This window comes from Dasypus novemcinctus, chromosome 14, assembly GCF_030445035.2.
Source record: "Dasypus novemcinctus isolate mDasNov1 chromosome 14, mDasNov1.1.hap2, whole genome shotgun sequence".
Taxonomy (NCBI): Eukaryota; Metazoa; Chordata; class Mammalia; order Cingulata; family Dasypodidae; genus Dasypus; species Dasypus novemcinctus.
The window spans coordinates 38010655-38034021 of NC_080686.1; the positions used below are offsets into that span (position 1 = coordinate 38010655).

Below are 23367 nucleotides of genomic sequence, written 5' to 3' on the forward strand. Positions count from 1 at the left end.
AAGTAGGTGTCAAGATTTTTTATAATGCTCACACAAAACATATAAGGCAGGTAGTGAAAGCCATATACAATTTCAATAAAGCAATTAGGACTGACAAAAAATGAAGAATCCCAAATTGTATAGTAATAAATCCTAGAAAGAATTATCTATCTATGATAGTAACACTCAGGGCAAATAAAACACATTACATTAGAAGGCAAAGCTCCTAATCTTTGTTTCAACCAGGGAGTTAACTTTTTTGACCATTAAAGATGTCTCCTTTGTTTGGGGTTCTTGTGTAACTGCCCCAGATAGCCTGTGTGATAGTTTGAAGTTGGGTGGATCCTAGAACAGCAGGTTCTTAGAATGAATCCATTCCTCTGCATGTAAACCTGTCATAGGTGGGAACTTTTGATTAAACTACTTCAGTTAAGGACCAATGATTAGATTGCATGACAGGGTGGGCCTGACTCCTCTCTTTGGAGTCCTTTATAGATGAGAGAACCTTATAGAGATGCAGAGAAAAACTCTCAGAAGCTGAGAGAGCAAATCCTGGAAACCAGAAGCTGAAATCAACGGAACCTGGGTGAGAGAAAGAAAGCCACAGGAGCAGAGAGATAGCTGGAGGTAGCAAGAAACTGAAAGCAATGGATCCTGGAGAAGGCAGACACCACCTTTGTGATCTGCCTTGTGCCTGATCACCCACAGCTGCAGTTTGGGAAGAAAGCATTGCCTGATGAAGCCTTGATTTGGACATGTTTCTCAACCTCAGAATGGTAAGCTTTTAAGTTAATAAATCCCCATTGTAAAAGTCAACCCATTTTTGGCATACTGCCTTGGCAGCCTTTAGCAAACCAAAACACCTTGCACTACATCACTTCTTTTTATTTGTTTCATTATTGCTTTTTTTGTAAATATTACAGCTGCTGATAGATACTCTGAATTGGCTCTACGAGTTAGGGGAATTTGCTTGTGAAAATTCTTCCCAAACTACCCTGTTAGCACCACCACACTCAGTATATAAAAATTTAGATGAACCAAAATGAATATGATTAATCTATCCATTAAATAAAGGTCTAACTAGAGTAACTACACAAAAAGGAAAACTGGAAGGTAACAGGAACTACCCACCATTCACCACTCATCCAATTTCTCACTCCCAGTATTTAAGATAATCCCAGAATTGATATAACTGGCAAATGGATATAACATTCATTACTCCTTTGAGATAATTAGTTCACTTCACTGGTGTCCTTTCCAGTCTCTTACTTTGAGGGTGGTATCGAGTGGTGCTGTGGACAGAGAATATTGATGTAAATTTGGATTTCAAGCAGCCTCTCAACAAACAAGGCCTAAGAGGTACAATCCAACCCCCTTTGTGGTCTCTACCTGCTATTGTATTCCTAATGCCTACTACCCTCTGTCTGGTTTTCACTTCAGAGCATCCCTCCTTAAGGTCATTGGCTTAGAGTTAGGGAGAACATTCTTCTCATTAATGTATTTACCTCTAAGATGGATTCATGATCTTACCTCTAAGATGAATTCATACGATGAACATAACATGGGCCGTTTATAGTTTGCTTTTTCCATGTATAAATTGTAGAAAAATCAAATAGCCTCCTGTCTTAGTTTTCCAGCTTGCTATCATAAATACTACACAGTAGGTTGGCTAAACAACAGAAATATATTGACTCACATTTTTGAAGGTAGGAAAAGTCCAAAATCGAGGGTATCAGCAAGGCGATGCTTTCCCGGCAGTCTGTAACATTCTGAGGCAAGGATCTCTAGAGCTGGTGGGAACCCTTAGGGTTCTTGGGCTTGTCTCCTGCCTTGTGTCACAGCAATGTCCTCTCCTTTCTCTTCTGGTTTCCATTGACTTCTGGCTTTGGAGTGCTCCCCATGGCTTTCTCTGACTATGTATTTTTTCTGTTTATACAGGACTCCACTAATACGAATTAACACCTACCCTCATTCAGTTGGTCACACCTTAACTAAAATAACATCTTCAGGAGGTCCTATTTACAATGGGTTCACACTCACAAAAATGCAGATCAAGACCAAGAATTAGGGTACTGAATATAATGCACCACACCTACCTCTTAGCAAATTCTTCCCTGACAACTAAAACAGGTAAGGGAGACTTACATCAGACACAGCAAGATCAGCGTATTCAGGTTGTTCGCTGGATTCACTTCCGGGTACTTGGGAGACTGAGATTTCTATTTCCTTTCTGGTGTTCAGTGCAGGGCTGATCATTGTTTGTAGAGGATGTCTGCATTTTTTTTCATGCTCTCCATGTTTCCCCCATCCATTCTCCCCTCACTTTCACTCCCTCCCCACCCCAGCAATGACAGGTCAATCCCCTCTCTTGCTTGAATCTCTCTGATTTCCCCTTCTGCTGCATCTCTTGGACTGACTCTTCAGCTTTAAGGACTTGTTGATTATTTTTAGTCTATATGGATAATTCTGTATAATCTTGCTCTTTTAAGGTCGGCTGAGTAGTAACCTTAATTACATCTGCATTGTAACAGTACCTAGATTAGTATTTGTTTGAATAATCAAGGGATGAGAATCTTGAGGGTGGGGGATAGGGGACACGTTACAATTTTGCCCACCAAATGGTTTGAAGCTAAAGTAGTATTAACTCACAGAAAATTGACAAAAGAAGCAGAAAACTCGCTAAATTGTCTATTTCATTTTTTACCCTTTAATATTACTTTACACGAAAGCACATATGGATGTACATAAGTCAAGGAAATTTTCTCCTTTATCTGTGCAATTAAACAAATGCAAACAATCTTGAGAAATTTTCTCATAGTGTATTTATACCCAACCAAAAAAGTAGTAACACTTTCATAAAAGAATATTGAAGAATTCAAATTCAAAGTTGTGATATGTCTTTAAAGAAAGCGTATTGTTACAGATTACATCTTCATATTCTCTCACTTATTCTTCATCTTAAATTCAATATTTGAAAAATGATTCATTGGTTTCAACCAGTAAATGGAACATCTAGATTCTTTCCTTCCTTCAAAATTAGCTAATATTCTGAATTAAAGTTAGGTTTGTATAGTTTCCTAATGATTGACATCCATAATTTTAATATTTAAAACACTTGGGTCACTGTATATGTATCTGAAATCTTTACCATGTTTTTCTACTTATCTAAACCTCATTTTGAAAATATATTTATACCAACCTTGAACAGTTTACATAGAATAATGAGAAAGAGAGGAAAGAAAAGCTTCTAAAACACGATCAATAATATTAATTCACAACAATTATTCTCAACTTCTTCTTACCATATCCAATCATTATGATTATAATGTGGTTTCTTAATATAGGTACTTTTAACATTTATCATACACTGTTTTCCTTTTCTAAAAAAAAACACAGCTATTTATAAATTAAGAAATACTTACTGAGTTCCTAACCGAAGACAATGTGCTCTGTTTAAATACTGAAATGTCATTACACTTTCAATGATTGATTATTTTTCTCTTGGGTAGAAACAGACATATTGAAGTACATGAAATACATGTATGGCTTACAAAAAATAAGAAAAGGAACTTTCATTTTTCAAATATATTTTTAAAAGACTGTGTACTGTGGTGTTAAGCTCCTTGCTTGAGCTCTAAAGTCAAACTAAAGTCAGATGGATTTGCCTTACACTCCCAATTTATTCATTTACTTGAGATTTCCCTTTGGGCAATTTCATAACTTTTCACGGGAGCTTTGAATTGCAGTTGTCTATGAAACAAGAATAATGATTGCTAACTAGCTGGGCTTTTGTGAGGATTATTTGAAATGCAGATAAAGTAGTTAGCATGGTACCCAGACTGAAGTGATTCATTATTATTATGTAAATAGTGTTCCCAGCTAAACAGACAAGTTTAATTTGTTACAAAACTCTAGGGGATAAAAAGCCCTAACAGATTAAGAGAACTCTTTGCTCTTTCTCACAAAAGAATCTTCATTAGCAAAGACCATGATTAGCTTCCAAACATTTCGTTTCTTATTCTGTCCTTTTGTAACTAAAATGTACTTTGCCAAACTCTCAGCAGAAACTTGAAAAATACTGCAGTCCAAAATTCAGTTGCCACAACCATCCACAAATAGAGAATATGCATCCCCTTCCTCCAATAACAAACCTGCTTTTGCCCACAAGTTTCCAAGATCCCCTTTATTGGGATTTGCTATACTGAAGACCAGTTACCATTCCAAGTTAGGAAAAATTCTATTCTCTTCCATTCCGTGTGGTAAAATGAAAGCCTTTTAGCTCAGCTTCCTCTTTCTCACCCCTCCTCTCTGCTACTGGATTGATATATGCTGTGAGGGTCCATTCTGGTGTCAGGCCTTGGCAAACACCTCACCCTCCAGTATGAACCTAAAGACCAGGTTTTTGTGTGCTATTGTAACTTTTCCAAAATGCAATGTGAAATTGACATTTGATTTTGCATAATTTCACTGTAATTTTACATGGTAAATGTAAACTGTAGGTCAAATTACCATGAGCCTATGTACCCACTGCTGTGAGTTGCATGCACTCTGGCATTCTCAGGCACTGCTTGGGGAAGTATGAGCCAGAGCCTTTCCCAAGAGGTATGTGGTAACACAGATCCAAAGCCTTGAAAATGTGCATGCTCTATGGCCCAGCAATTCCTTTTCTAGAGGTTACCCCAAAGAAATAGTCCAGATGTGTGCCATTTACTTTGGCAAAAATCAGTTGGCCATCTAATTATTATATGAAAGAGTTGTTGGTTGTATATATTCATATATATTATATTCAATGAAATATTGTTCATATATTTTAAATACTATAGAAACACATTTGGTATTGAAATATGTTACAATATCTGTGAAACAAAGTCAATTATAAAATAGTATGCTAGCATAATCACATTTCTCTTACATAAATAGATGCAATTTTGTCTATATATCTGGTAGACAATATACAAAAATGTTAAAATAACTGTCAATGGGTGGCAGCTTTATAGGTGATCTTTTCTTTGTTTTCCTTTCAACAGTTCACTTTTTCTTACAAAAAACATGCATTATTTATGTATTAAAAAGCAACAATACTATTATATTAAAAGTAAGTTATGAAAGGAGTAAGATCTCATCGGATTAAGTGCACACTCATCATCTCTCTGGTAAAAAATGGCTGAATGGGGGCAAGATCCTGTCTGAGTATGCTATTTTGGGAACTCACAGAACAGTAGGCTTCAGGGCATGAATCTGAGAGAGCTGGTCAAAGAGATTACTTGCTCAAGGTGCTACTGACTTGTTATTTATTTGCTGTGTTTCCTCTTTCCTGATTTCTCCTTTTCTGTGTATACTGATTTTGGCTGCATCTTTCTATCTTCCACTTTCTGTTGTTGTTCTTACATTCTACTTCTCTTTGTTTAGTCCTCAATTTTTGTTTTTTTTAAATTTTATTTCTAACTCTTCTATTCTGTCTTCTTTCTTTTATTAACTTTTTTTCTTTTTGTTCTTTCTTTTCTCTTTCCCTCTCTCCTCATCATTCTGGCCTTTTAGTTCATTCTATATTCTTTTCCATATTTAGTTTTCCATTTCATTGTAGGTACTCCACTTTTTTATTCCTATTACTCTACACAGCTTACATGAGTTAAATATTCTTTTTCCTATATGGTTCCTCTTCTAACTTTTACTATTATTATTACTATTATCCTTTTTTCATACCCCTTTTCCTTTCTCTGGCCCTAATCTTTTTCCTTCAAGAGAACACAGACAACAAGGAAATAGAATAAGAAGAACAAAGTGTCAAAGAGAAAACTTAACACACACACAAAAAGCACCTAAATAAAACCCTAGAGTAAAAAGAGAAGCTAATCAACTGAATACCCATCAAGATAAAAATATGACCAGGCAGTAACAAAAAATTACAAACCATACCAAGAAACAGAAAGTCATGACCAAGTTCAATGAACAAGCTAAAAACAAGAAAGAGAAGCAGAATATCGAGTAACCCATCAAAGCTGTCCAAACAAATATCATGGACCAACTTAATGAAGTGAAGGAAGAGATTAAGGATATTAAGAAAACACTGGGAGAACATATTGAAAAAATTATAAACATATGTAAAAGGATAACAGATATGATGTGAGGAATGGCGCAATCCAAGAAATCCAAAGTACACCCAGCACATAAGAGCAGATTTGAACAGGTAGAGGAAAGAATTAGCGATTTGGAAGACAGTACATCTGAAATCAAACAGATAGTAGAACAGATAGATGAAACAATAGGGAAAAAATCTGCCATCATTTTGTGGATGCCAGGTAAACTGGAGCATCTGTGAGAGCCAGATCAAAGAGGAACAGTAAGAGCCATTTGAGCATGTGGGTGTGAGCCACTGCATTTCAACCCAAGATCTCAACATGCATTGTGATTCTTGTCCATTGGACTGTAAGGTTTATGTAGGTAATTTTGGAAACAATGGCAACAAGACTGAATTGGAGCGGGCTTTTGGCTATTATGGACTACTCTGAAGTGTGTGGGTTGCTAGAAACCCTCCCAGGTTTGCTTTTGTTGAATTTGAAAATCCCCAAGATGCAGCTGATGCTGTCTGAGAACTAGATGAAAGAACACTCTGTGGCTGCCATGTAAGAATGGAACTGTCGAATGGTGAAAAAAGAAGTTGTAATCGAGGCACTCCTCCCTCTTGGGGTCGTCGCCCTCAAGATGATTATCATAGAAAGAGTCCTCTGCCTCCACACAGATCTCCAAGAAGGAGAAACTTCTCCTGCAGCCAGAGAAGGTCTCTTTCTAGAGAAAGGAGAAGAGAAAAATCACTGTCTTGGGGAAGGAATCACAAGCCGTTTCAATCCTTCTCTAGGTCCTGAAGCCGTTCTAGGTCAAATGAAAGGAAATAGAAGATCAGTTTGCAAGAGGAGTTGTGTACAGGAAATAACTTCATTTGATGGGAGTATGTACAGAAAATTCGAGTTTTGTTTGAGACTTCATAAGCTTGGTGCATTTTTAAGATGTTTCAGCTGTTTGAATTTGTTTATTGTGTCTTGTAACAGTGACACACATGAAGATGTAATTCTCTATGGTTTGAAATTGATCATATAAGGCATGTTGTAATACCAAGAATTTGTTACTTTACAATGTCCCCGTAAGCAAAATTGAATTGCATTGAATTTTTAGTCTTGCATAGACTAATTAACCTAAATCCTGCCCAGCTGAAGTGTGATGTTTTAGTACCACAGTAATGAAACTGGCAAAAATTAAGTTCTTTAGTTTTGTCTATAGCTGGAACTTAGTATGCAATTGTAGTTGAACAGAAAGTCTTTAAAAGCTGCTATGAACACAAGCCAGCTGGTTATATATCTATATATTTATTTATATATTTATGTATATAAACTCCATCATTATATTAGTGTTTAAAATCAATTGGTCTTCACACTAGAATCTTTCAAGAAAGTTACCTTTGCTTTAGTCATAAGTTCTTTTTGTGATTGCTGTGTATGAATTACATAGCTGTTTAATAGCATCCTTTATTTGAAAGTATGAGACTTGGAGATAACAATGTCCTGCCAGTTTAAGGGTACATTGTAGAGATAACCTTTGAGTTACTCTGTAAGATTTTTTTTCATGCTGTCCTTTGTAATATGTTGATAAGAATCTTAGGGATTAAAATTTTGGTTACAAATGGTTGTTTAGCTTGAAAGCCTGTTTTTCCTTGCAATATTCAATCTGTGACCTTGGTACCAAGTCCAGGTATAACATTCTAGTGTAAGTCACACTTATATTTTCTTGTAAAGTGCTTTTGAAGTAATAAAATATTAGCATAATTGTGTAATATAGTCAGTCAAATCCACTGTTACCACAGCTTATGTCCCATGGAAAGCAGTTGGTTACACAATTCTTATTTTATAAAAAATAATAGAAGCACTATGGATTTAATCATTTTAAGTGGAGGGGATTTTTGGTTTTCACCTAAGTGATGGTTAGTAATACATTTTTTAGGAGTAGAAGCTAGATGAGGGTCCATGAAAGTGACAGCATTTTAAAGTGTAGCAACCCTGGTAAATTATAACCAAAGTTGCCCATAAAAAAGTTTTTATCATTAACATGAAGACCATTTCAAAGATTTCAAATATTGCTTCTTTTTATATAATTTGAAGTTTGTTGCATGGGAATTCTAAACAGTTCCATTGATCCATCATGATATAAAATTCACAACATGGTTCAAATGTAGCAGTGCAGAATTGAATAATATGGAGGCATGTATAACCTTTCTCTTAGAAATTGGGAGGAGTTGTAATATGTCACATTTTGTGCAATTAGATAAAATCATAATGCAACAGTAAAAAAAAAAAAAATCCAGCAAGGACTTAGGGATTTGAACGACAACACAAAACACACAAGCATATGCATTATAGGCATCCCAGAGGGAGAAGTGAAGGGAAAGGGGACAGAAGGATTGTTGGAGGAAAAAAGGCTGAAAACTTCCCAACCCTTTTGAGGGAGATTAATGTACATGTCCAGGAAGTAAAGTGTACCCCAAACAGTGTAAATCCCAACAGGTCTACTCCAAGACATATACTTATCAAATTGTCCGATGCTTAAGACAAAGAGAAAATAATGAAGGCAGCAAGAGAAAAGAGAACCATCATATATAAGGGAAGTTCAAAGGATTAAGTGCTTATTTCTCATCTGAAACCATGAAGGCAAGAAGGCAGTAGTATGACAGTTAAGGTGCTGAAAGAAAGTATCTTCCAGCCAAGAATTATCTCTCCAGCAAAGCTGGCATTCAAACACAAGGGAGAGTTCAAAATATTCACAGATAAACAGAAATTAAGAGAATATGTCAATAAAAAATCTTCCCTTCAAGAAATACTAAAGAGACTTCTGTAGGTTGAAAGGAAAAAAACAGGAGAGAGAGAGGTAGAGGCAAGTGTAAGAAGAACTAAAAAGACAAAAAGAGAAATAAAAACAACATATGATATACATAAACCCAAAGAAAATTTGGCTAATATAAATAATTCCTTGAAAGTAATAACACTGAATGTTAATGGATTAAACTCACCAGTCAAGAGACACAGACTGGCAGAATGGATAATAAGAAAATATGACCCATATGTATGTTATCTACAAGAAACTTACCTTGGACCCAAGGTTTAAAGGAAGCTGAAAGTGAATGACTGGAAAACTATAAGCAAACGATGACCAAAAAAAGGGCAGGAGTAGCTATACTAATATTAGACAAAATAAACTTTAAATGTGAAACCATTGTAAGAGACGAAGATGGACACTATATTTTAGTAAAAGGAGCAATCTTTCAAGAAGAAAGAACAATCATAAATATTTATGCAAATAACCAGGGAACCTCAAATTACATGAGGCAAACCCTGGAAAAATTAAGTGGGGAAATAGATGCCTCTATAATTATAGTGGGGACTTCAATATACCACCATCACCATTTGACAGAACATCTCAACAGAGAATCAATAAAGAAACAAAGATGTGAAGAGGATTTGGCTCAACTGATAGAGCATCTGCCTATCATATGGGAGGCCCAGGGTTCAAACCCAGGTCCTCCTGACCCATGTGGTGAGCTGGCCCATGCACACTGCTGATGTACACAAGGAGTGTTGTGCCACGCAGGCGGGTCCCCTGTGTAGGGGAGCCCCATGTGCAAGGAGTGCATTTCCTCAAGGAGAGCTGCCCAGTATGAAAAAAAATGCAGCCTTCTCAGGAGTGGTGCCACACACACAGATAGCTGACACAGCAAGATGACACAACAAATAGAGATACAGATTCCTGGTGCTGCTGACAAGAATGCAAGCAGACACAGAAAAGCACATGGCAAATGGACACAGAGAGCAGACAATGTGGGGGAGGGGGGAAGGGGAGAGAAATAAATAAAAAATAAATCTTAAAAAAAAAAAAGAAACAAAGACTTTGAATAATACATTACAGGATCTGGACCTAATGGACAACAGAACACTACACCAAAATACATTCTTCTCGGGTGCACCTGGATCATTCTCCAAGACAGAGCACATGCTAGACCACAGAGAAAGTCTCAATGAACTCAGAAAGATTGAAATCATACAACGTAGTTTTTCTGACCAAAATGGAATGAAACTGGAAATCTGTAAGGGCCAGAGAACAAGATTAGGCACAAAGATACGGAAATTAAACAGGACACTCTTAGGAAAACAGTGGGTCAGTGAGGAAATTTCAAAAGAAATCATTAACTACCTTGAAACAAATGAAAATGACAACCAACATATCAAAACTTATGGGATGCAGCAAAAGCGGTACTGAGAGGGAAATTCACAATCATAAATTCACAGATCAAAAAAGGAGAGGGAAACAGATTTGTCTCAATGGATAGAGTATCTGCCTACCACATGGGAGGTCCAGGGTTCAAACCCAGGGCCCCCTGACCCATGTGATGAGCTGGCCCATGCACAGTGCTGATGCGCACAAGGAGTGCCGTGCCACACAGGGGTGTACACTGTGTAGGGGAGCCCCACGTGTAGGGAGTGCACCCTGTAAGGAGAGCCATCCAGCTCAAAAACAGTGCAGCCTGTCTGGAAATGGTGCTGCACACATGGAGAGCTAATGCAGCAAGATGACACAACAAAAAGAGATACAGATTCCTGGTGACACTGACAAGAATGTAAGCGGACACAGAAGAACACACAGCAAATGGACACAGAGAGCAGACAACTGGGCAGGGGGTAGGGAAGGGAAGAGAAATAAAAATAAATAAATAAATCTTAAAAAAAAAAAAAAAGAAGAGCTAAAATTGAAGACCTAACTGCACACCTGGAGGAATTAGAAAAAGAACAACAAACTAACCCCATAGGAAGAAGAAAGAAAGAAATAACAAAGATCAGAGTAGAACTAAATGAAGTAGAAAATAGGAAAGCACTAGAAAAAATAAAACAAAAGCTGGTTCTTCAAGAAAATCAATAAATTGACAAACCCTTAGGGGAGCCCCACACGCAAGGAGTGCGCCCCATAAGGAGAACCGCCCAGCGCGAAAGAAAGTACAGCCTTCCCAGGAATAGCACCGCACACACAGAGAGCTGACGCAACAAGATGATGCAACAAAAAGAAACACAGATTCCCGTGCTGCTGACGACAAAACACAGATTTCCATGCCGCTGACGACAACAGAAGTGAACAAAGAAGATGCAGCAAACAGGCACAGAGAACAGACAACCAGGGTTGGGGGGGTGGGTGGAGAGAAATAAGTAAATAAATAAATCTTTAAAAAAATAAAGAAGGAAATTTTCTGAACATGGTAAATGGTATATATGAAAAACCCACAGCTAACATCATATACAATATATATACATCATATATATATCATATACAATGGTGAAATCCTAATAGCTTTCCCTCTAAGATCAGGAACAAGACAAGGATGTCCTCTATCACTGCTCATATTTAACATTGTGTTAGATGTACTTGCTTGAGCACCGAGGCAAGAAAAAGATATAAAAGGCATCCAAGTTGAAAAGGAAGAAGTCAAAATTTCACTATTTGCAGATGACATGATCCTTTACATAGAAAGCCCTGAGAAATCTGCAACGAAGCATCTAGAACTTATAACTGAGTTCAGTAAAGTTGCAGGTTATAAGATCAATGCGCAGGAATATGTAGCATTTCTGTACACCAATAATGAGCAGTCTGAAGAGGAAATTAAGAAAAAAATACCACTTACAATAGTAACTAAAAAAATCAAATACCTAGGGATAAATTTAACTAAAGATATAAATAACTTATACACAGAACACTATACAACACTGTTGTATAGACTTAAATAAATGGAAGAATATTCCCTGTTCATGGAGAGGAAAACTAAATATCATTAGGATGTCTATCCTATCCAGACTAATCTACAGATTAAAGCAATCCCAATAAAAATCAACACAGCATTTTTTACTGAAATGGAAAAACTAACTATGAGATTTATTTATAAGGGCAAGGGGTCCCAAATAGCCAAAGACATATTGAAAAAGAAAAATGAAATCAGAGGAACAACATTATCTGACTTTAAAACATACTACAAAGCTACAGTGGTCGAAACTGCATTGTGGGAAGCGGCTATAGCTCAATCAGTTGGGCTCCTGTCTACCATATGGGAGGCCCTGGGTTCACATCCTGGGGCCTCCTTGTGAAGGCAGGCTCACCCACACGCTATGGGGAGCCACCCAGCCTGCAAACACCTCAGAGAGCTGCCTAACCCGCAAATGCTGAGGAGAGTCGACTCAGCAAGGTGACGCAACAAAAAAAAAGGGTAGGGGCAGACAAGCAAAAACACAGAAGAACATGCAGTGAATGGACATAGAGAGCAGACAACATACAAAAGACCACAAGGGGGGGGGTAGTAATTTTTAAAAAACCCAAAACTGCATGGTATTGGCACAAGGATAGACATACTGACAAATGGAACCAAACTGAGAGTTCTAATATAGATCCTCGCATGTACAGTCATCTGATATTCGAGAAGGCCAACAAGCCCACTCAACTGGAAGAAAATAGCCATTTCAACAAAGGGTGCTTGGAGAACTGGATATCAATATCTAAAAGAATGAGAGAGGATTACCATCCCACACCTTATACAAAAACCAACTCAAGGTGGATCACGGATCTAAATATAAGAGCCACGACCTGGCGGCAGACTTGGCCCAGTGGTTAGGGCATCCATCTACCACATGGGAGGTCCACGGTTCAAACCCCAGGCCTCCTTAACCCGTGTGGAACTGGCCCATGCGCAGTGCTGATGTGCGCAAGAAGTGCGGTGCCACGCAGGGGTGTCCCCCGCGTAGGGGAGCCCCACACGCAAGGAACGTGCCCCATAAGGAGAGCTGCCCAGCGCGAAAGAATGTGCAGCTTGCCCAGGAATGGCGCTGCACACACGGAGAGCTGACACGACAAGATGACGCAACAAAAAGAAACACAGATTCCCGTGCCACTGACAACAACAGAAGAGGACAAAGAAGAAGACAGCAGCAAATAGACACAGAAAACAGACAACCGGGGTGGTGGGGGAAAGGGAGAGAAATAAATAAACAAAAATCTTTTTTTAAAAAAAAGGAGCCAAGACCTTAAAGACTTTGGAAGATAATGTAGGGAAGCATCTACAGGACCTTGTAATAGGCAATGGCTTCATGAACTTCATACCCAAACCATGAGCAGCAAAAGATAAAGTAGATAAACGGGGCCTCCTCAAAATTAAAACATTTTGCACCTCAAAGGAGCTCGTCAAGAAAATGAAAAGACAGTCTACTCAATAGGAGAAAATATTTGGTAACCATATATCTGATAGGAGCCTAATATCCAGCATATATAAAGAAATCTTATATATCAAAAATAAAAAAACAACATATTTTAAAAATGGGCAAGTGATTTGAACAAACACTTCTCCAAAGAAGAAATTCATATGGCTAAAAAGCACATGAAAGGATGCCAGTTAAAATTACAATGAGGTAATATCTTACACCCATTAGACTGGAGGCTCTTTAAAAAAACAGAATTACAAGTGCTGGAGAGGACGTAGAGGCATGGGAACCCTCATCCACTGCTGGTGGGAATGTAGAATGGTCCAGCCCTTGTGGAGAACAGTTTGATGGTTCCTCAAAAAACTATAGATCTGTCATATGACTCCTGCAATTCCACTGTTGGGTATATACCTAGAAGAATTGTAAACAAGGACATGAACAAGTATATGCACACCAATGTTCATAGCAGCATTATTTACTATTGCCAAAAGTTGGAATCAACCCAAATGCCCATCAACAGATGAATGGATAAGTGAAATGGGGTATAGACATGCTATGAAATACAGTACTAACACAAGGGATAAAATGGATGAATCTTGTGGATCTTATGTTGAGTGAAGCAAGCCAGGAATGGAAGGACAAATTCTAAATGACCTCTCTGATATGATTTAAGCAAATAGAGCTGTTTCAGAGAGCTAGAGTCTGGAAGATAGGTTTACAGAAAATAGAAAGGGAGAAGAAGGTTGTGGTCAATGCCCAGATGGGCAAAATCTATGAGAAGTGGAAGTGAGGAGCTGTGCAATGAAGGGGTATGACAGGGGTGTAGGGGGTACTCTTGGGTTGGGTAGTGCAAGCTTGGCAAGGGACTAGGGTGAAGAGAATGGGTCAGATGGTCCATGAAATTGGGAGAGGGTTGAGGGAGGGAGCAGGTGAACACTGGGGGTTGGCAGGTATGTGGGTGAAACTACAATATTGAGAAAACTTTTGGCAATAGGATAAGGAAGGGTTACTGGTTTTGGATGTGGGGGGCATTTGGCACAGGACGCACCTGGGGCAGGCTTCTTGGGAGTAAGTTCAGGTTCATCTTGTCATAGTGTGTTATATCAATGGGTAGAGACCCACATAATGAACAGGATGGTGTTGTTGTACTCCCATCCTGGGGAGGGCTGCTATGTTCTCAAACAGAGGGGAGGGTATCTCTCCAGAGCATGGGTGATTCTTAATAGGGGAGGACAGACTAGTGTGTCAAGCCCTCAGTGTTGTTGCAAGTATCTATGAATCTTGACCTTCAAGCAGTGAAGCCTGTTGGTCGCTGTGGGCCCTGAGGGGAGGGGGAAGGAAGAATAGAAGAGATGGAAAAGGGGGTAGATAGGAGCAATGGAAGTGTTCCGCATGATCTCGCAATGATGGATACAGGCCATGTTAAATTTCACCAAAAATTTAAAGAAGTGTATGGTCTAAAATGTAAATCATAATGTAAGTTACTGACCAGGTGAGTAGCTATTGTTTTAATATTTGTACATCAGTTGTTAAAAATGTACCATCCACATGTAAAAAGATCATTTATAGGGAAGGGGGAAAAGGGGGAGGCTGTTGGGTGTGTGGGAGTCCCCTATGTTTTCTATGTGACTTTACTGTGACCTAAAACTTCTTTGAAGAAATAGTGAAAAAAAAGTAAAGACCTCGAGGAAGAAATGGAAGAAATTGCCACTATACATACAGGACAAGAGTTATTACAGCAAAGAAAGGCAAAACATAAAAAAAAATTTTTTTAAGTAAGTTATTACTCTTGAAATGTGAGATCCTTTCTGTATACTGGATTTTGTGGTTGATATTAAAGCACCACAACAGAGAAATTATTATTTTAATACATATTTTTGTGGTTATTTGTGATCTTTGTGAATTTCTTGTTCAATTTTTTTTCTTGGGATCTTCGAAAGTGTGAACCCTGGAGTGCTTGCTGTTTGTGCCTTAACATTTTCCCAAAAATAAATTAAATGAACTAATGAAAATTACTTTTCTCAGCTGACTTGAGCTTTCTGGGAAAGGGGATTTTCACCATCCTGCTGGTGAGTCAGAAGAAATAAAAAAGGCCCACCAATATGAAATCCAAATAGAATACATTTAGAATTCAACTACAATTAGAACAAATTCAAATATAACAAAATGTTCCTTTAGAATGTTTACTTCCTAACCTTTTTGGGGGGAATGGTTCTTAGTGGACAATATGGGCCACATTGTACAAGTGCCATAAACTCATCCCAGGTTGAGTTTTCCCATATCTTTATAAGCAGTAGTGGGGCACACATACTACTTTATTTTAACTTTGAGCATATTGTTTTAATTCATGGACTACAAAGACAATGTAATACAAATTTAATACATGACTGATGTAACTAATACAGCAGGTGGCATTTTCCCTTTTTAATTGGAACTAAAGTGTTTCTGGATGAAACTGGAACTGAAAAGTCATTGTGATTAGATGATCAGACCTCACTCGTGATGGTGCCACAATGTAGAATATGTCACTTCAGGTTTATAAAATGTCAGAGCCAACTAGAAAGAAGTCATTGGAGTCTTACCTATAAAATTACTCTAAATGTTGGCAAATAATTCTGTGTAAGCCATGAAGATCACAGCTGACCCACTTCTACAACAATTTAACAGCCTTTGGAAGTACCACTAATAGAATAATTGCAGCTGGCTATAATCTGTGATGATCATTTGCCAGTATCATAATAAAATTTGATTCAAAATACTAGGCAGAAGCCAAACAGATAAGCACCAAAATAAATTATCATGGTAATATGTGGTATCATGTTGCAAGTGTCATCACAATTTGGGAGGCATTAAGTGGATGTGCAGGCCACAGGCAATAGGTATGTACACCAGGACTCGAACTTGCCTAGAAACTTCAAACATCCCACAGGGTCCAGAGTTCAAAGAACCTTATATTGAAATTTTCCTAGGGCACATTCTAAGCTATAACAGATACTAAGGAAGAATAACACATAATTTTAGTATTTCTAGACTGTTAAAATGAATCAAACTAGGTTTGTACTAGCTACTTTTTATTATTGAAAAGATAGTGCCTTTAATCCAAAGAAGCAAAAGAAGACTGAGGGTACACTAAAATTGTCAGCACTGAGATAAATTAGAGAGTAAATCTAAATTTTTCAGAGAAGACAGAGGAAGGATAATGTCAAGAACAATGAAATCAGCTGTTCATGATGAAAAGAGACATCAAGTCGAATTCCTGTGACAGAAAACAATAGAAGGGAGGTTAGCAGGACGCCCCATGCATTACCCACAAAAAGTTGAACACAGAGTGAATATCTTGAATCATATTTCTCCTCTTTCTCTGGTTACTTGGAAGAAGGAAGCATGACTTTTTATGTCTGCAAATAGACTCTACATGTAAGGCAATTTCTTCTGGCTCAGACCATTAGTGTGATGATCTCAAAACTAGGCAGAAATGTACCTCATTGCTGAGACTTCCAAGCCACTACAATTCATTGGAACGTGAAATAATCTATTGAAATAGCTGTTGGTGGATACAAACTGTTTGAACTACAAAGTCTTGAGGTTATAGTACACTATCAGAAGGACATATTCATTTTGAAGAATAATGCAAAAAAAAAAAAAAAGAAAGGTATTAAATTCTGAGTGTTTACGTTTTTTTCACTTTTTAACTAGGGAAGTTGTAGGTTTGCAGAAAAATCATGCTAAAAGTAGAGTTCTGTATATATCCTCACACACAGTTTTCCCTATTACTAACACTTTTTATTAGTGTGTTAACTTTGTTACAATTGATTGAACAATGTTATTATAATTTTACTATTAACTATAGTTTATAGTTCACATTAGATTTCACTCTGTTTCACAGTACTATGGTTTTCAAAATTTTTTATTCTAGTAATATATATACAACCTAAAATTTCCCCTTTTAACCACATTAAAATGTACAGTTCAGTGGTATTACTTACATTCACAATGTTGTGCTATCATCAACACCATTTATTACCAAAACCTTTCCATCATCTCAAACAAAAATGCTGTACCAAGTAAGCATTAATTCTCTATTCCTACTCCCACTTCATTCCCTGGTAACTTGTATTCTAGTTTCTGACCCTATAAATTTACTTATTCTAATTATTTCATATCGGTGATATATTATAATATTTGCTTTTTGTGTCTGGCTTATTCTGTTCACCATGATGTCTTAAGGTTCACCATGATGTCTTCAAGGTTCATTCATGTTGTTGCATATACCAGATCATTCCTTTTTATGGCCAAACAATATTCCATCGTATGCGTATACCACATTTTCCTTGTGTATTCATCTGTTGATGGACACTTGGGTTTCTTCCATCTTTTGGTAATTGTCAATAGAGTTTACTTCTATTTTGAACATTATTAATTATTCATTTTAGTCTGGAAATATTTCCTGCCTCATATTTATTAAAGACTTGTTTTTCATGCTTTCAAGTTATATTTTATAGTAAAAAGTTTATATCCATGAGACATGATGAATAATATGTTTGTGTCATTGAATGATGATTGGACAAATAATCTATGTAAACCAAAGGCCAAGATACCCATGAAAAGCAAGGATTCATAGTTCGGGCAGCCCATGACTTTCAGTGTTTATGTGCTAATGTGCTAACTTCACAGTTGTCAAAAAAATAATTTTAAAATATAAAAAATAACAATGTCTATGAAATCCAATAAAAGGATCTTAAAATCTGATGCAATGTAAAATTATTGCATCTTGTAGAATGTTAAGTGTTGTTTTTCTTATTCTATCTTTCCTTGATGCTGCCCAGCTAGTGAAGAAAAATATATTTTTAAATTTCACTAGTTTACAACTTTATTTTTAGATTGAAAATGATCAAATCTCCCAAGAAATGACTAGTAAATATGAAATAAGTGGAAAAGAAACATTATTTATTGATAAAAACCATTTAAAATGTAACAATGCTAACTATAATTGCCCATATTAGATTGCATAATATATAATAATATTTTTCATGCTATCACAATTACTAAATACTTTTCACTTGGTCCTCCAAACCCATTTTCCTCTTTACTGTTTCCTGGTAAGCAACCAATATTTACTAGTATCCACTAAAAATTTAGTCTATATTTGAATATAAGCTAAGATTCTGTAGGCAAAATTATTCTTTAGAAAACACCCTACACTATCATAAAGATAACAAAAATCAAGAATAATTCTTCCTAGGATTTGGGTGACCAGGTAGTTCCTCACTCTTCCCAGAGTTTGTCAAAATAATATTAGACATTTCATGTCTATGAAACCTTTATTAAATGCCCTAAATGAAGTTTGGTAAAAGGTAGCCCCGCTATATAGACTTTCCAATTGCAAAAAATGAACATTTATTTTGATTCTTAGCCAGTTGACTTTGCAAGTGCTTAAAATACTTGGGTATTATCAGATTTCACTAAAGTTTGAATTTTGCCAAAACATACATTTGGTCTAAACCATATTATTTCCTTTTTTAAGGTTGGGGTTAAATGTAATTTTTCACAACTATTTCATCTCTACAGTATTCATCTATAACTTTAATTGCAAAATACATATTTTTTTTGCAATTTTCTCTTTTCAGATTGCTGTTCATTAAGCAATGTAACTATTCTATGAAAGTATTTATACATTTATTCATAATAAGTCTTGAAGACTTGTTTGTTTCTCTGCATTTTATTAAGGGTGGAAATTCACCAAAGAATTAATTTGAACTAATACTGTCAGAGTCATCTCTTTGCACATAAGTGCATATATAATCTTCCCTGACTTTTCACCTCATTTACCCTACTATACCAACTCTCTCCTTACATAAACTTCATTCTCATATCTGTTTTAACATTTCTACCTGTCTCTTTAGGACATGATGCTTGGCATAGCTCTGGATTCTTGGCATGGACAAAGCCCTGAACCTTTTATTTGCCTGATAGAGGAGTCTGAATTTAAACAAGCTTTACTGAAATAATAACCATGAGCATCAGAGGAGTCTCACTGCAAGCCTACTGGGGTCTTTTTACAATTCAGAGGAAATCCCTTTTCCTCTAGTGGGTGTGCAGCTCTTTACTAGAACACACTCTGGCCACCAGGTTGCCTAAGTGCCTCTAAGTAGTGCACAGTCAACACAGCCATACACTTGTAGTGGTGCACTGAGGATAAACCAGATAAATTAGTCTTTGCTTTTGAGGAATTTATAACCAAATTGTGGAGATAATGTGTGAAAAGTGTAACTCTATAATCAAGATATAAAAAAAGTGTTCTATGGGATTCCATCATAAGAAGCAAATAATTCTAAAGGGTTAATAAATTTCTGCAACTCTTATGAGCAAAGAACTTTAAGCCTAGGGCTTAAGCTACTGATTTCATGTAAAGTCCAAGACCACCAGATGAACTCTTCCTGGATTTGTTTATTCTCAGAGGATAAATGTTTGTGAAAACTGAGAAGCATTAACAATCTCAAGGCCCCCTTATGTGCCTGAAGGAACATGAGTACACAATTTCAGGTAGACCCTCAGGCTAACAGCAAATAAAGTTTTCTTTTTTTCTCATGTGTTTTCCAGTGTCTGCACTCTAGAAACCTCAGCATAATACTGCTTTGTGGTGGCAGGAAGATTTTCATAGAGAAGGTGTACTTTATCTCAGTAGTGCAAAATATCCAATGAAATCTATGATAGTGGATAAAGTGGCAGGAGCGCTTTCTGTTTGGAAGAAGCATTGTGTCTAAAGGCCTTGAACTGCAAAAGCACTGGAGAGTGCAATATATCCAGTCAGGAGCTCTGAGTAGCTGCAACACAGCGTCTATACATGGGAAATCATGGAAGAAGGTGAGGAAGATTGGCAAGGAACAAAAAAGAGGCCCTGTGGAGAATGTGGACTTTTCCTAAAAAGGTAGCTACCAACCAAGAAAAGTCTTTAAAGCAACAGATGACATACTCAGATTTGGTTTTAGAGGAGAACTTGGGCAGTAGAGTGAAGCAGGTGAGAGAGGGACAAGACCAATGACAGTGAGAACATATTTGGAGACCATTGCCATGGTTTTTAACCTGGGGCAATATTATCCCCCAAGGATATTGCAAAGCATATTGATTGTATTAGTCAGCCAAAGGGCTGCCAATGTAAAGTACCAGAAATTGGTTGGCTTCTATAAAGGGCATCTATTAGGGGGTAAAGTCTTACAGTCCCAAGGCCATGAAAAGTCCAAATCAAGGCATCAGCAGAGATGCTTTCTCACCAAAGTCAGTTACAGTTGATTCTGGCATGTTGCCACGTGGTGAAGCAAGATAGTTGCTTATCTTTTCCCAGGTTTCTGGCTTCCTCTCTCTTATGCATCTGCTATGCTTCATTCTGATTTCAGCTGCAGGCAGGAAAGGAGCTTATCCCTTAGGGCTTCTTATATCAGTCTCAGCTGTTCAGCTCCCTTCCCAAAGTCTGCTATAAGGAATCAGGCAGGGAAGCAGATTTGGCTCAACTGATAGAGCATCCACCTACCACATGAGAAGCCCAGGGTTCAAACCCAGGGCCTCCTGACCTGTGTGGTAAGCTGGCCCACATCCAGTGCTGATGCACGCAAGGAGTGTCATGCCAAGCAGGGGTGTCCCCCATGTAGAGAAGCCCCACGTGCAAGGAGTGTCATGCCAAGCAGGGGTGTCCCCCATGTAGGGAAGCCCCACGTGCAAGGAGTGCACCCCATAAGGAGAGCAGCCCTGTACGAGAAACGCACAGCCTGCCCAGAAGTGGTGCCAGACATGGAGAGCTGACACAGCAAGATGATGCAACAAAGAAGAGACACAGATTCCTTGAGGCTGACAAGAATTCAAGCAGACCCAGAAGAATATACAGTGAATGGACACAGAGAGCAGACAACGGGGTGGGGGGGAGGGGAGAGGAAATTTTTTTACATAAATCTTTAAAAAAAAAAAGGAATCAGGCAAATGGCTTGTCTCTCCCCAAGGGCTCAGCCATTTGAGACTTCTCCTTTTTGTCACAGGGCAGGATCAAAAATGACAGAGCTCTTTCTTCCTGTGTCTGTCTCTCCATGTGAGTCCATTTATATCAGATAATGGATATATAACTGATGTAGTCCAAAAAAAGCCCTATAGCACTCTTTTTTAAAATATATTTTTATTTATTTTTAAAATATATGTAGATCTTACTAAATGTTGCATTAAAAAATATAGGAGGTTCCCATATACCCCACTCCCCACACCCCCCACTTTTCCCACATCAACTTCTTTCATTAGTGTGGTACATTCACTGTCCCTGATGAATACATTTTGGAGCACTGCTACACAGCGTGGATTATAGTTTACACTGTAGTTTATACTCTCTCCCAGTCCATTCAGTGGGTTATGGCAGGATATATAATATCCTGCATCTGTCCTTGCAATATCATTCAGGACAACTCCAAGTAACAAAAATGTCCCCATAACATACCTTCTTTTCCCTCTCCCTGCCTTCAGTAACTCTCATGGCCACTGTCTCCACATCAATGATATAATTTCTTCCATTGCTAGAGTCACAATAATTCTATAGTAGAATACCAGTAAGTCCACTCTAGTCCATATCTTATTCCTCCATCCTGTGGACCCTGGGATGGCGTTGCCCATTCCACCTCTCAACTGAAAGCGGGCTTCGATCCCACATGGCTGGTGGTTGGAATTCTCATACCCACAGCTGTAAACTCTATTGGCTCCTTGGTGTGGTGGTTGTCCATCCTCACCTCCCTGTCAGCTGACCTGGATAAGCCCAATGCACTAGACAGGAGGTGCTGCGACACTGCTGAGGCTCAGGGCCCAGTCATGGCAGATGGCTCTGGAGTTCAGGGCCTTGCCAGTGGGCCCGACTTTGGAATTTGTGCTTCTAAGTGTGATGGAGTTGAACTCAGATGTGACTTATCTACACATGCCTCTTTTGTTCCTTTTATTGAACCATGATTAGTGCTAGGTTTGGTGTATGCTCAGGAGACTTGAATGTCTGGGCTGTCCATGTGCCTACAGCACTATTAACAGGTAATCTAATCAAAAGTCTCTCAAATGAATTTAACTCAATCATAGGATATCACACCCAGAAGAATAGGTTCATTTACAAATACAATCTTTCCCGTTTTAGAATTCATAAAATAATCTCAAACTACTACATTGATGAATACCCTAAAACGAACAGCACAGCACCCAACAACAAAAAATCACCCTGACCAAAATATTAACACTTCTGAGATTGAGAAAATCTGACTGAAATAAGATGTTCAGGGTTTAATTTGTATTTCAATACTGATGTTGAGCATCTTTTCACATGCTCAACTAATAATGCTGAGCATCTTTTCAATTCTTCATTGCATCCATATATCTTTTTTGGTGAAATGTCTGTCCAAATAGTTTGTACATTCTTAAAAATTGGGTTATTTCATTAATACTATTGCATTTTGAGTGTTCTTTACATATTCAGGATACCAGTCTTTTATTAGGCATGTGTTTTGCACATATTTTCTCTCTGTCTATTGCTTGTCTTTTTGTTCTTTTAACAGTAAGTTCAAAGAGCAGACATTTTTATTTTTGACGAAGTCTATTTTTTACCTTTCTTTTATATATCATGAACTTGATTTTATATCTAAGAAGTCTATGCCTAATCTGACATCACAAAGATGTTGTTCTACACTTTTATATTTTATATTTAAATTTCTGATACATTTTGAGTCAAATTTTCTATAAGGTGCAAGAAACAGTGAGGTTCACTTTGTTACATATAGATAGCTTATTGTTCCAGAAAAATTGGTTGAAAAGACTATCTTTTTTCCACTGAGTGCCTATTCATGTTATAAGAAATGAATTGATTATATACATGTGGACCTATTTCTGGATTCTCTATTCTGTTGTATTGATTTATTTAGCTGTCTTCATACCAATACTACATTGTCTTCATTATACAGCTTTATGATAATTCTTCAAGTCAGATAGTGAAAGCCCTTCAACTTTATTCTTCTCTTTCAAAGTGGTTTGGCTCTTCTAGAGCCTTTGCAAATCCATATGAATTTTACAAAAAGCTAGTCAATTTCTGTGAAAAGACAGACAAGAGTCTGAG

The 23367-nt window shown here is 37.5% G+C and overlaps 1 pseudogene; it reads left to right on the forward strand.

The window, feature by feature from the left end:
• Positions 1–6377: 6377 nt before the first annotated feature.
• LOC101447001 (serine/arginine-rich splicing factor 3 pseudogene) lies at positions 6378–7023 on the forward strand (annotated as a pseudogene).
• The last annotated feature ends 16344 nt before the right edge of the window (positions 7024–23367 follow it).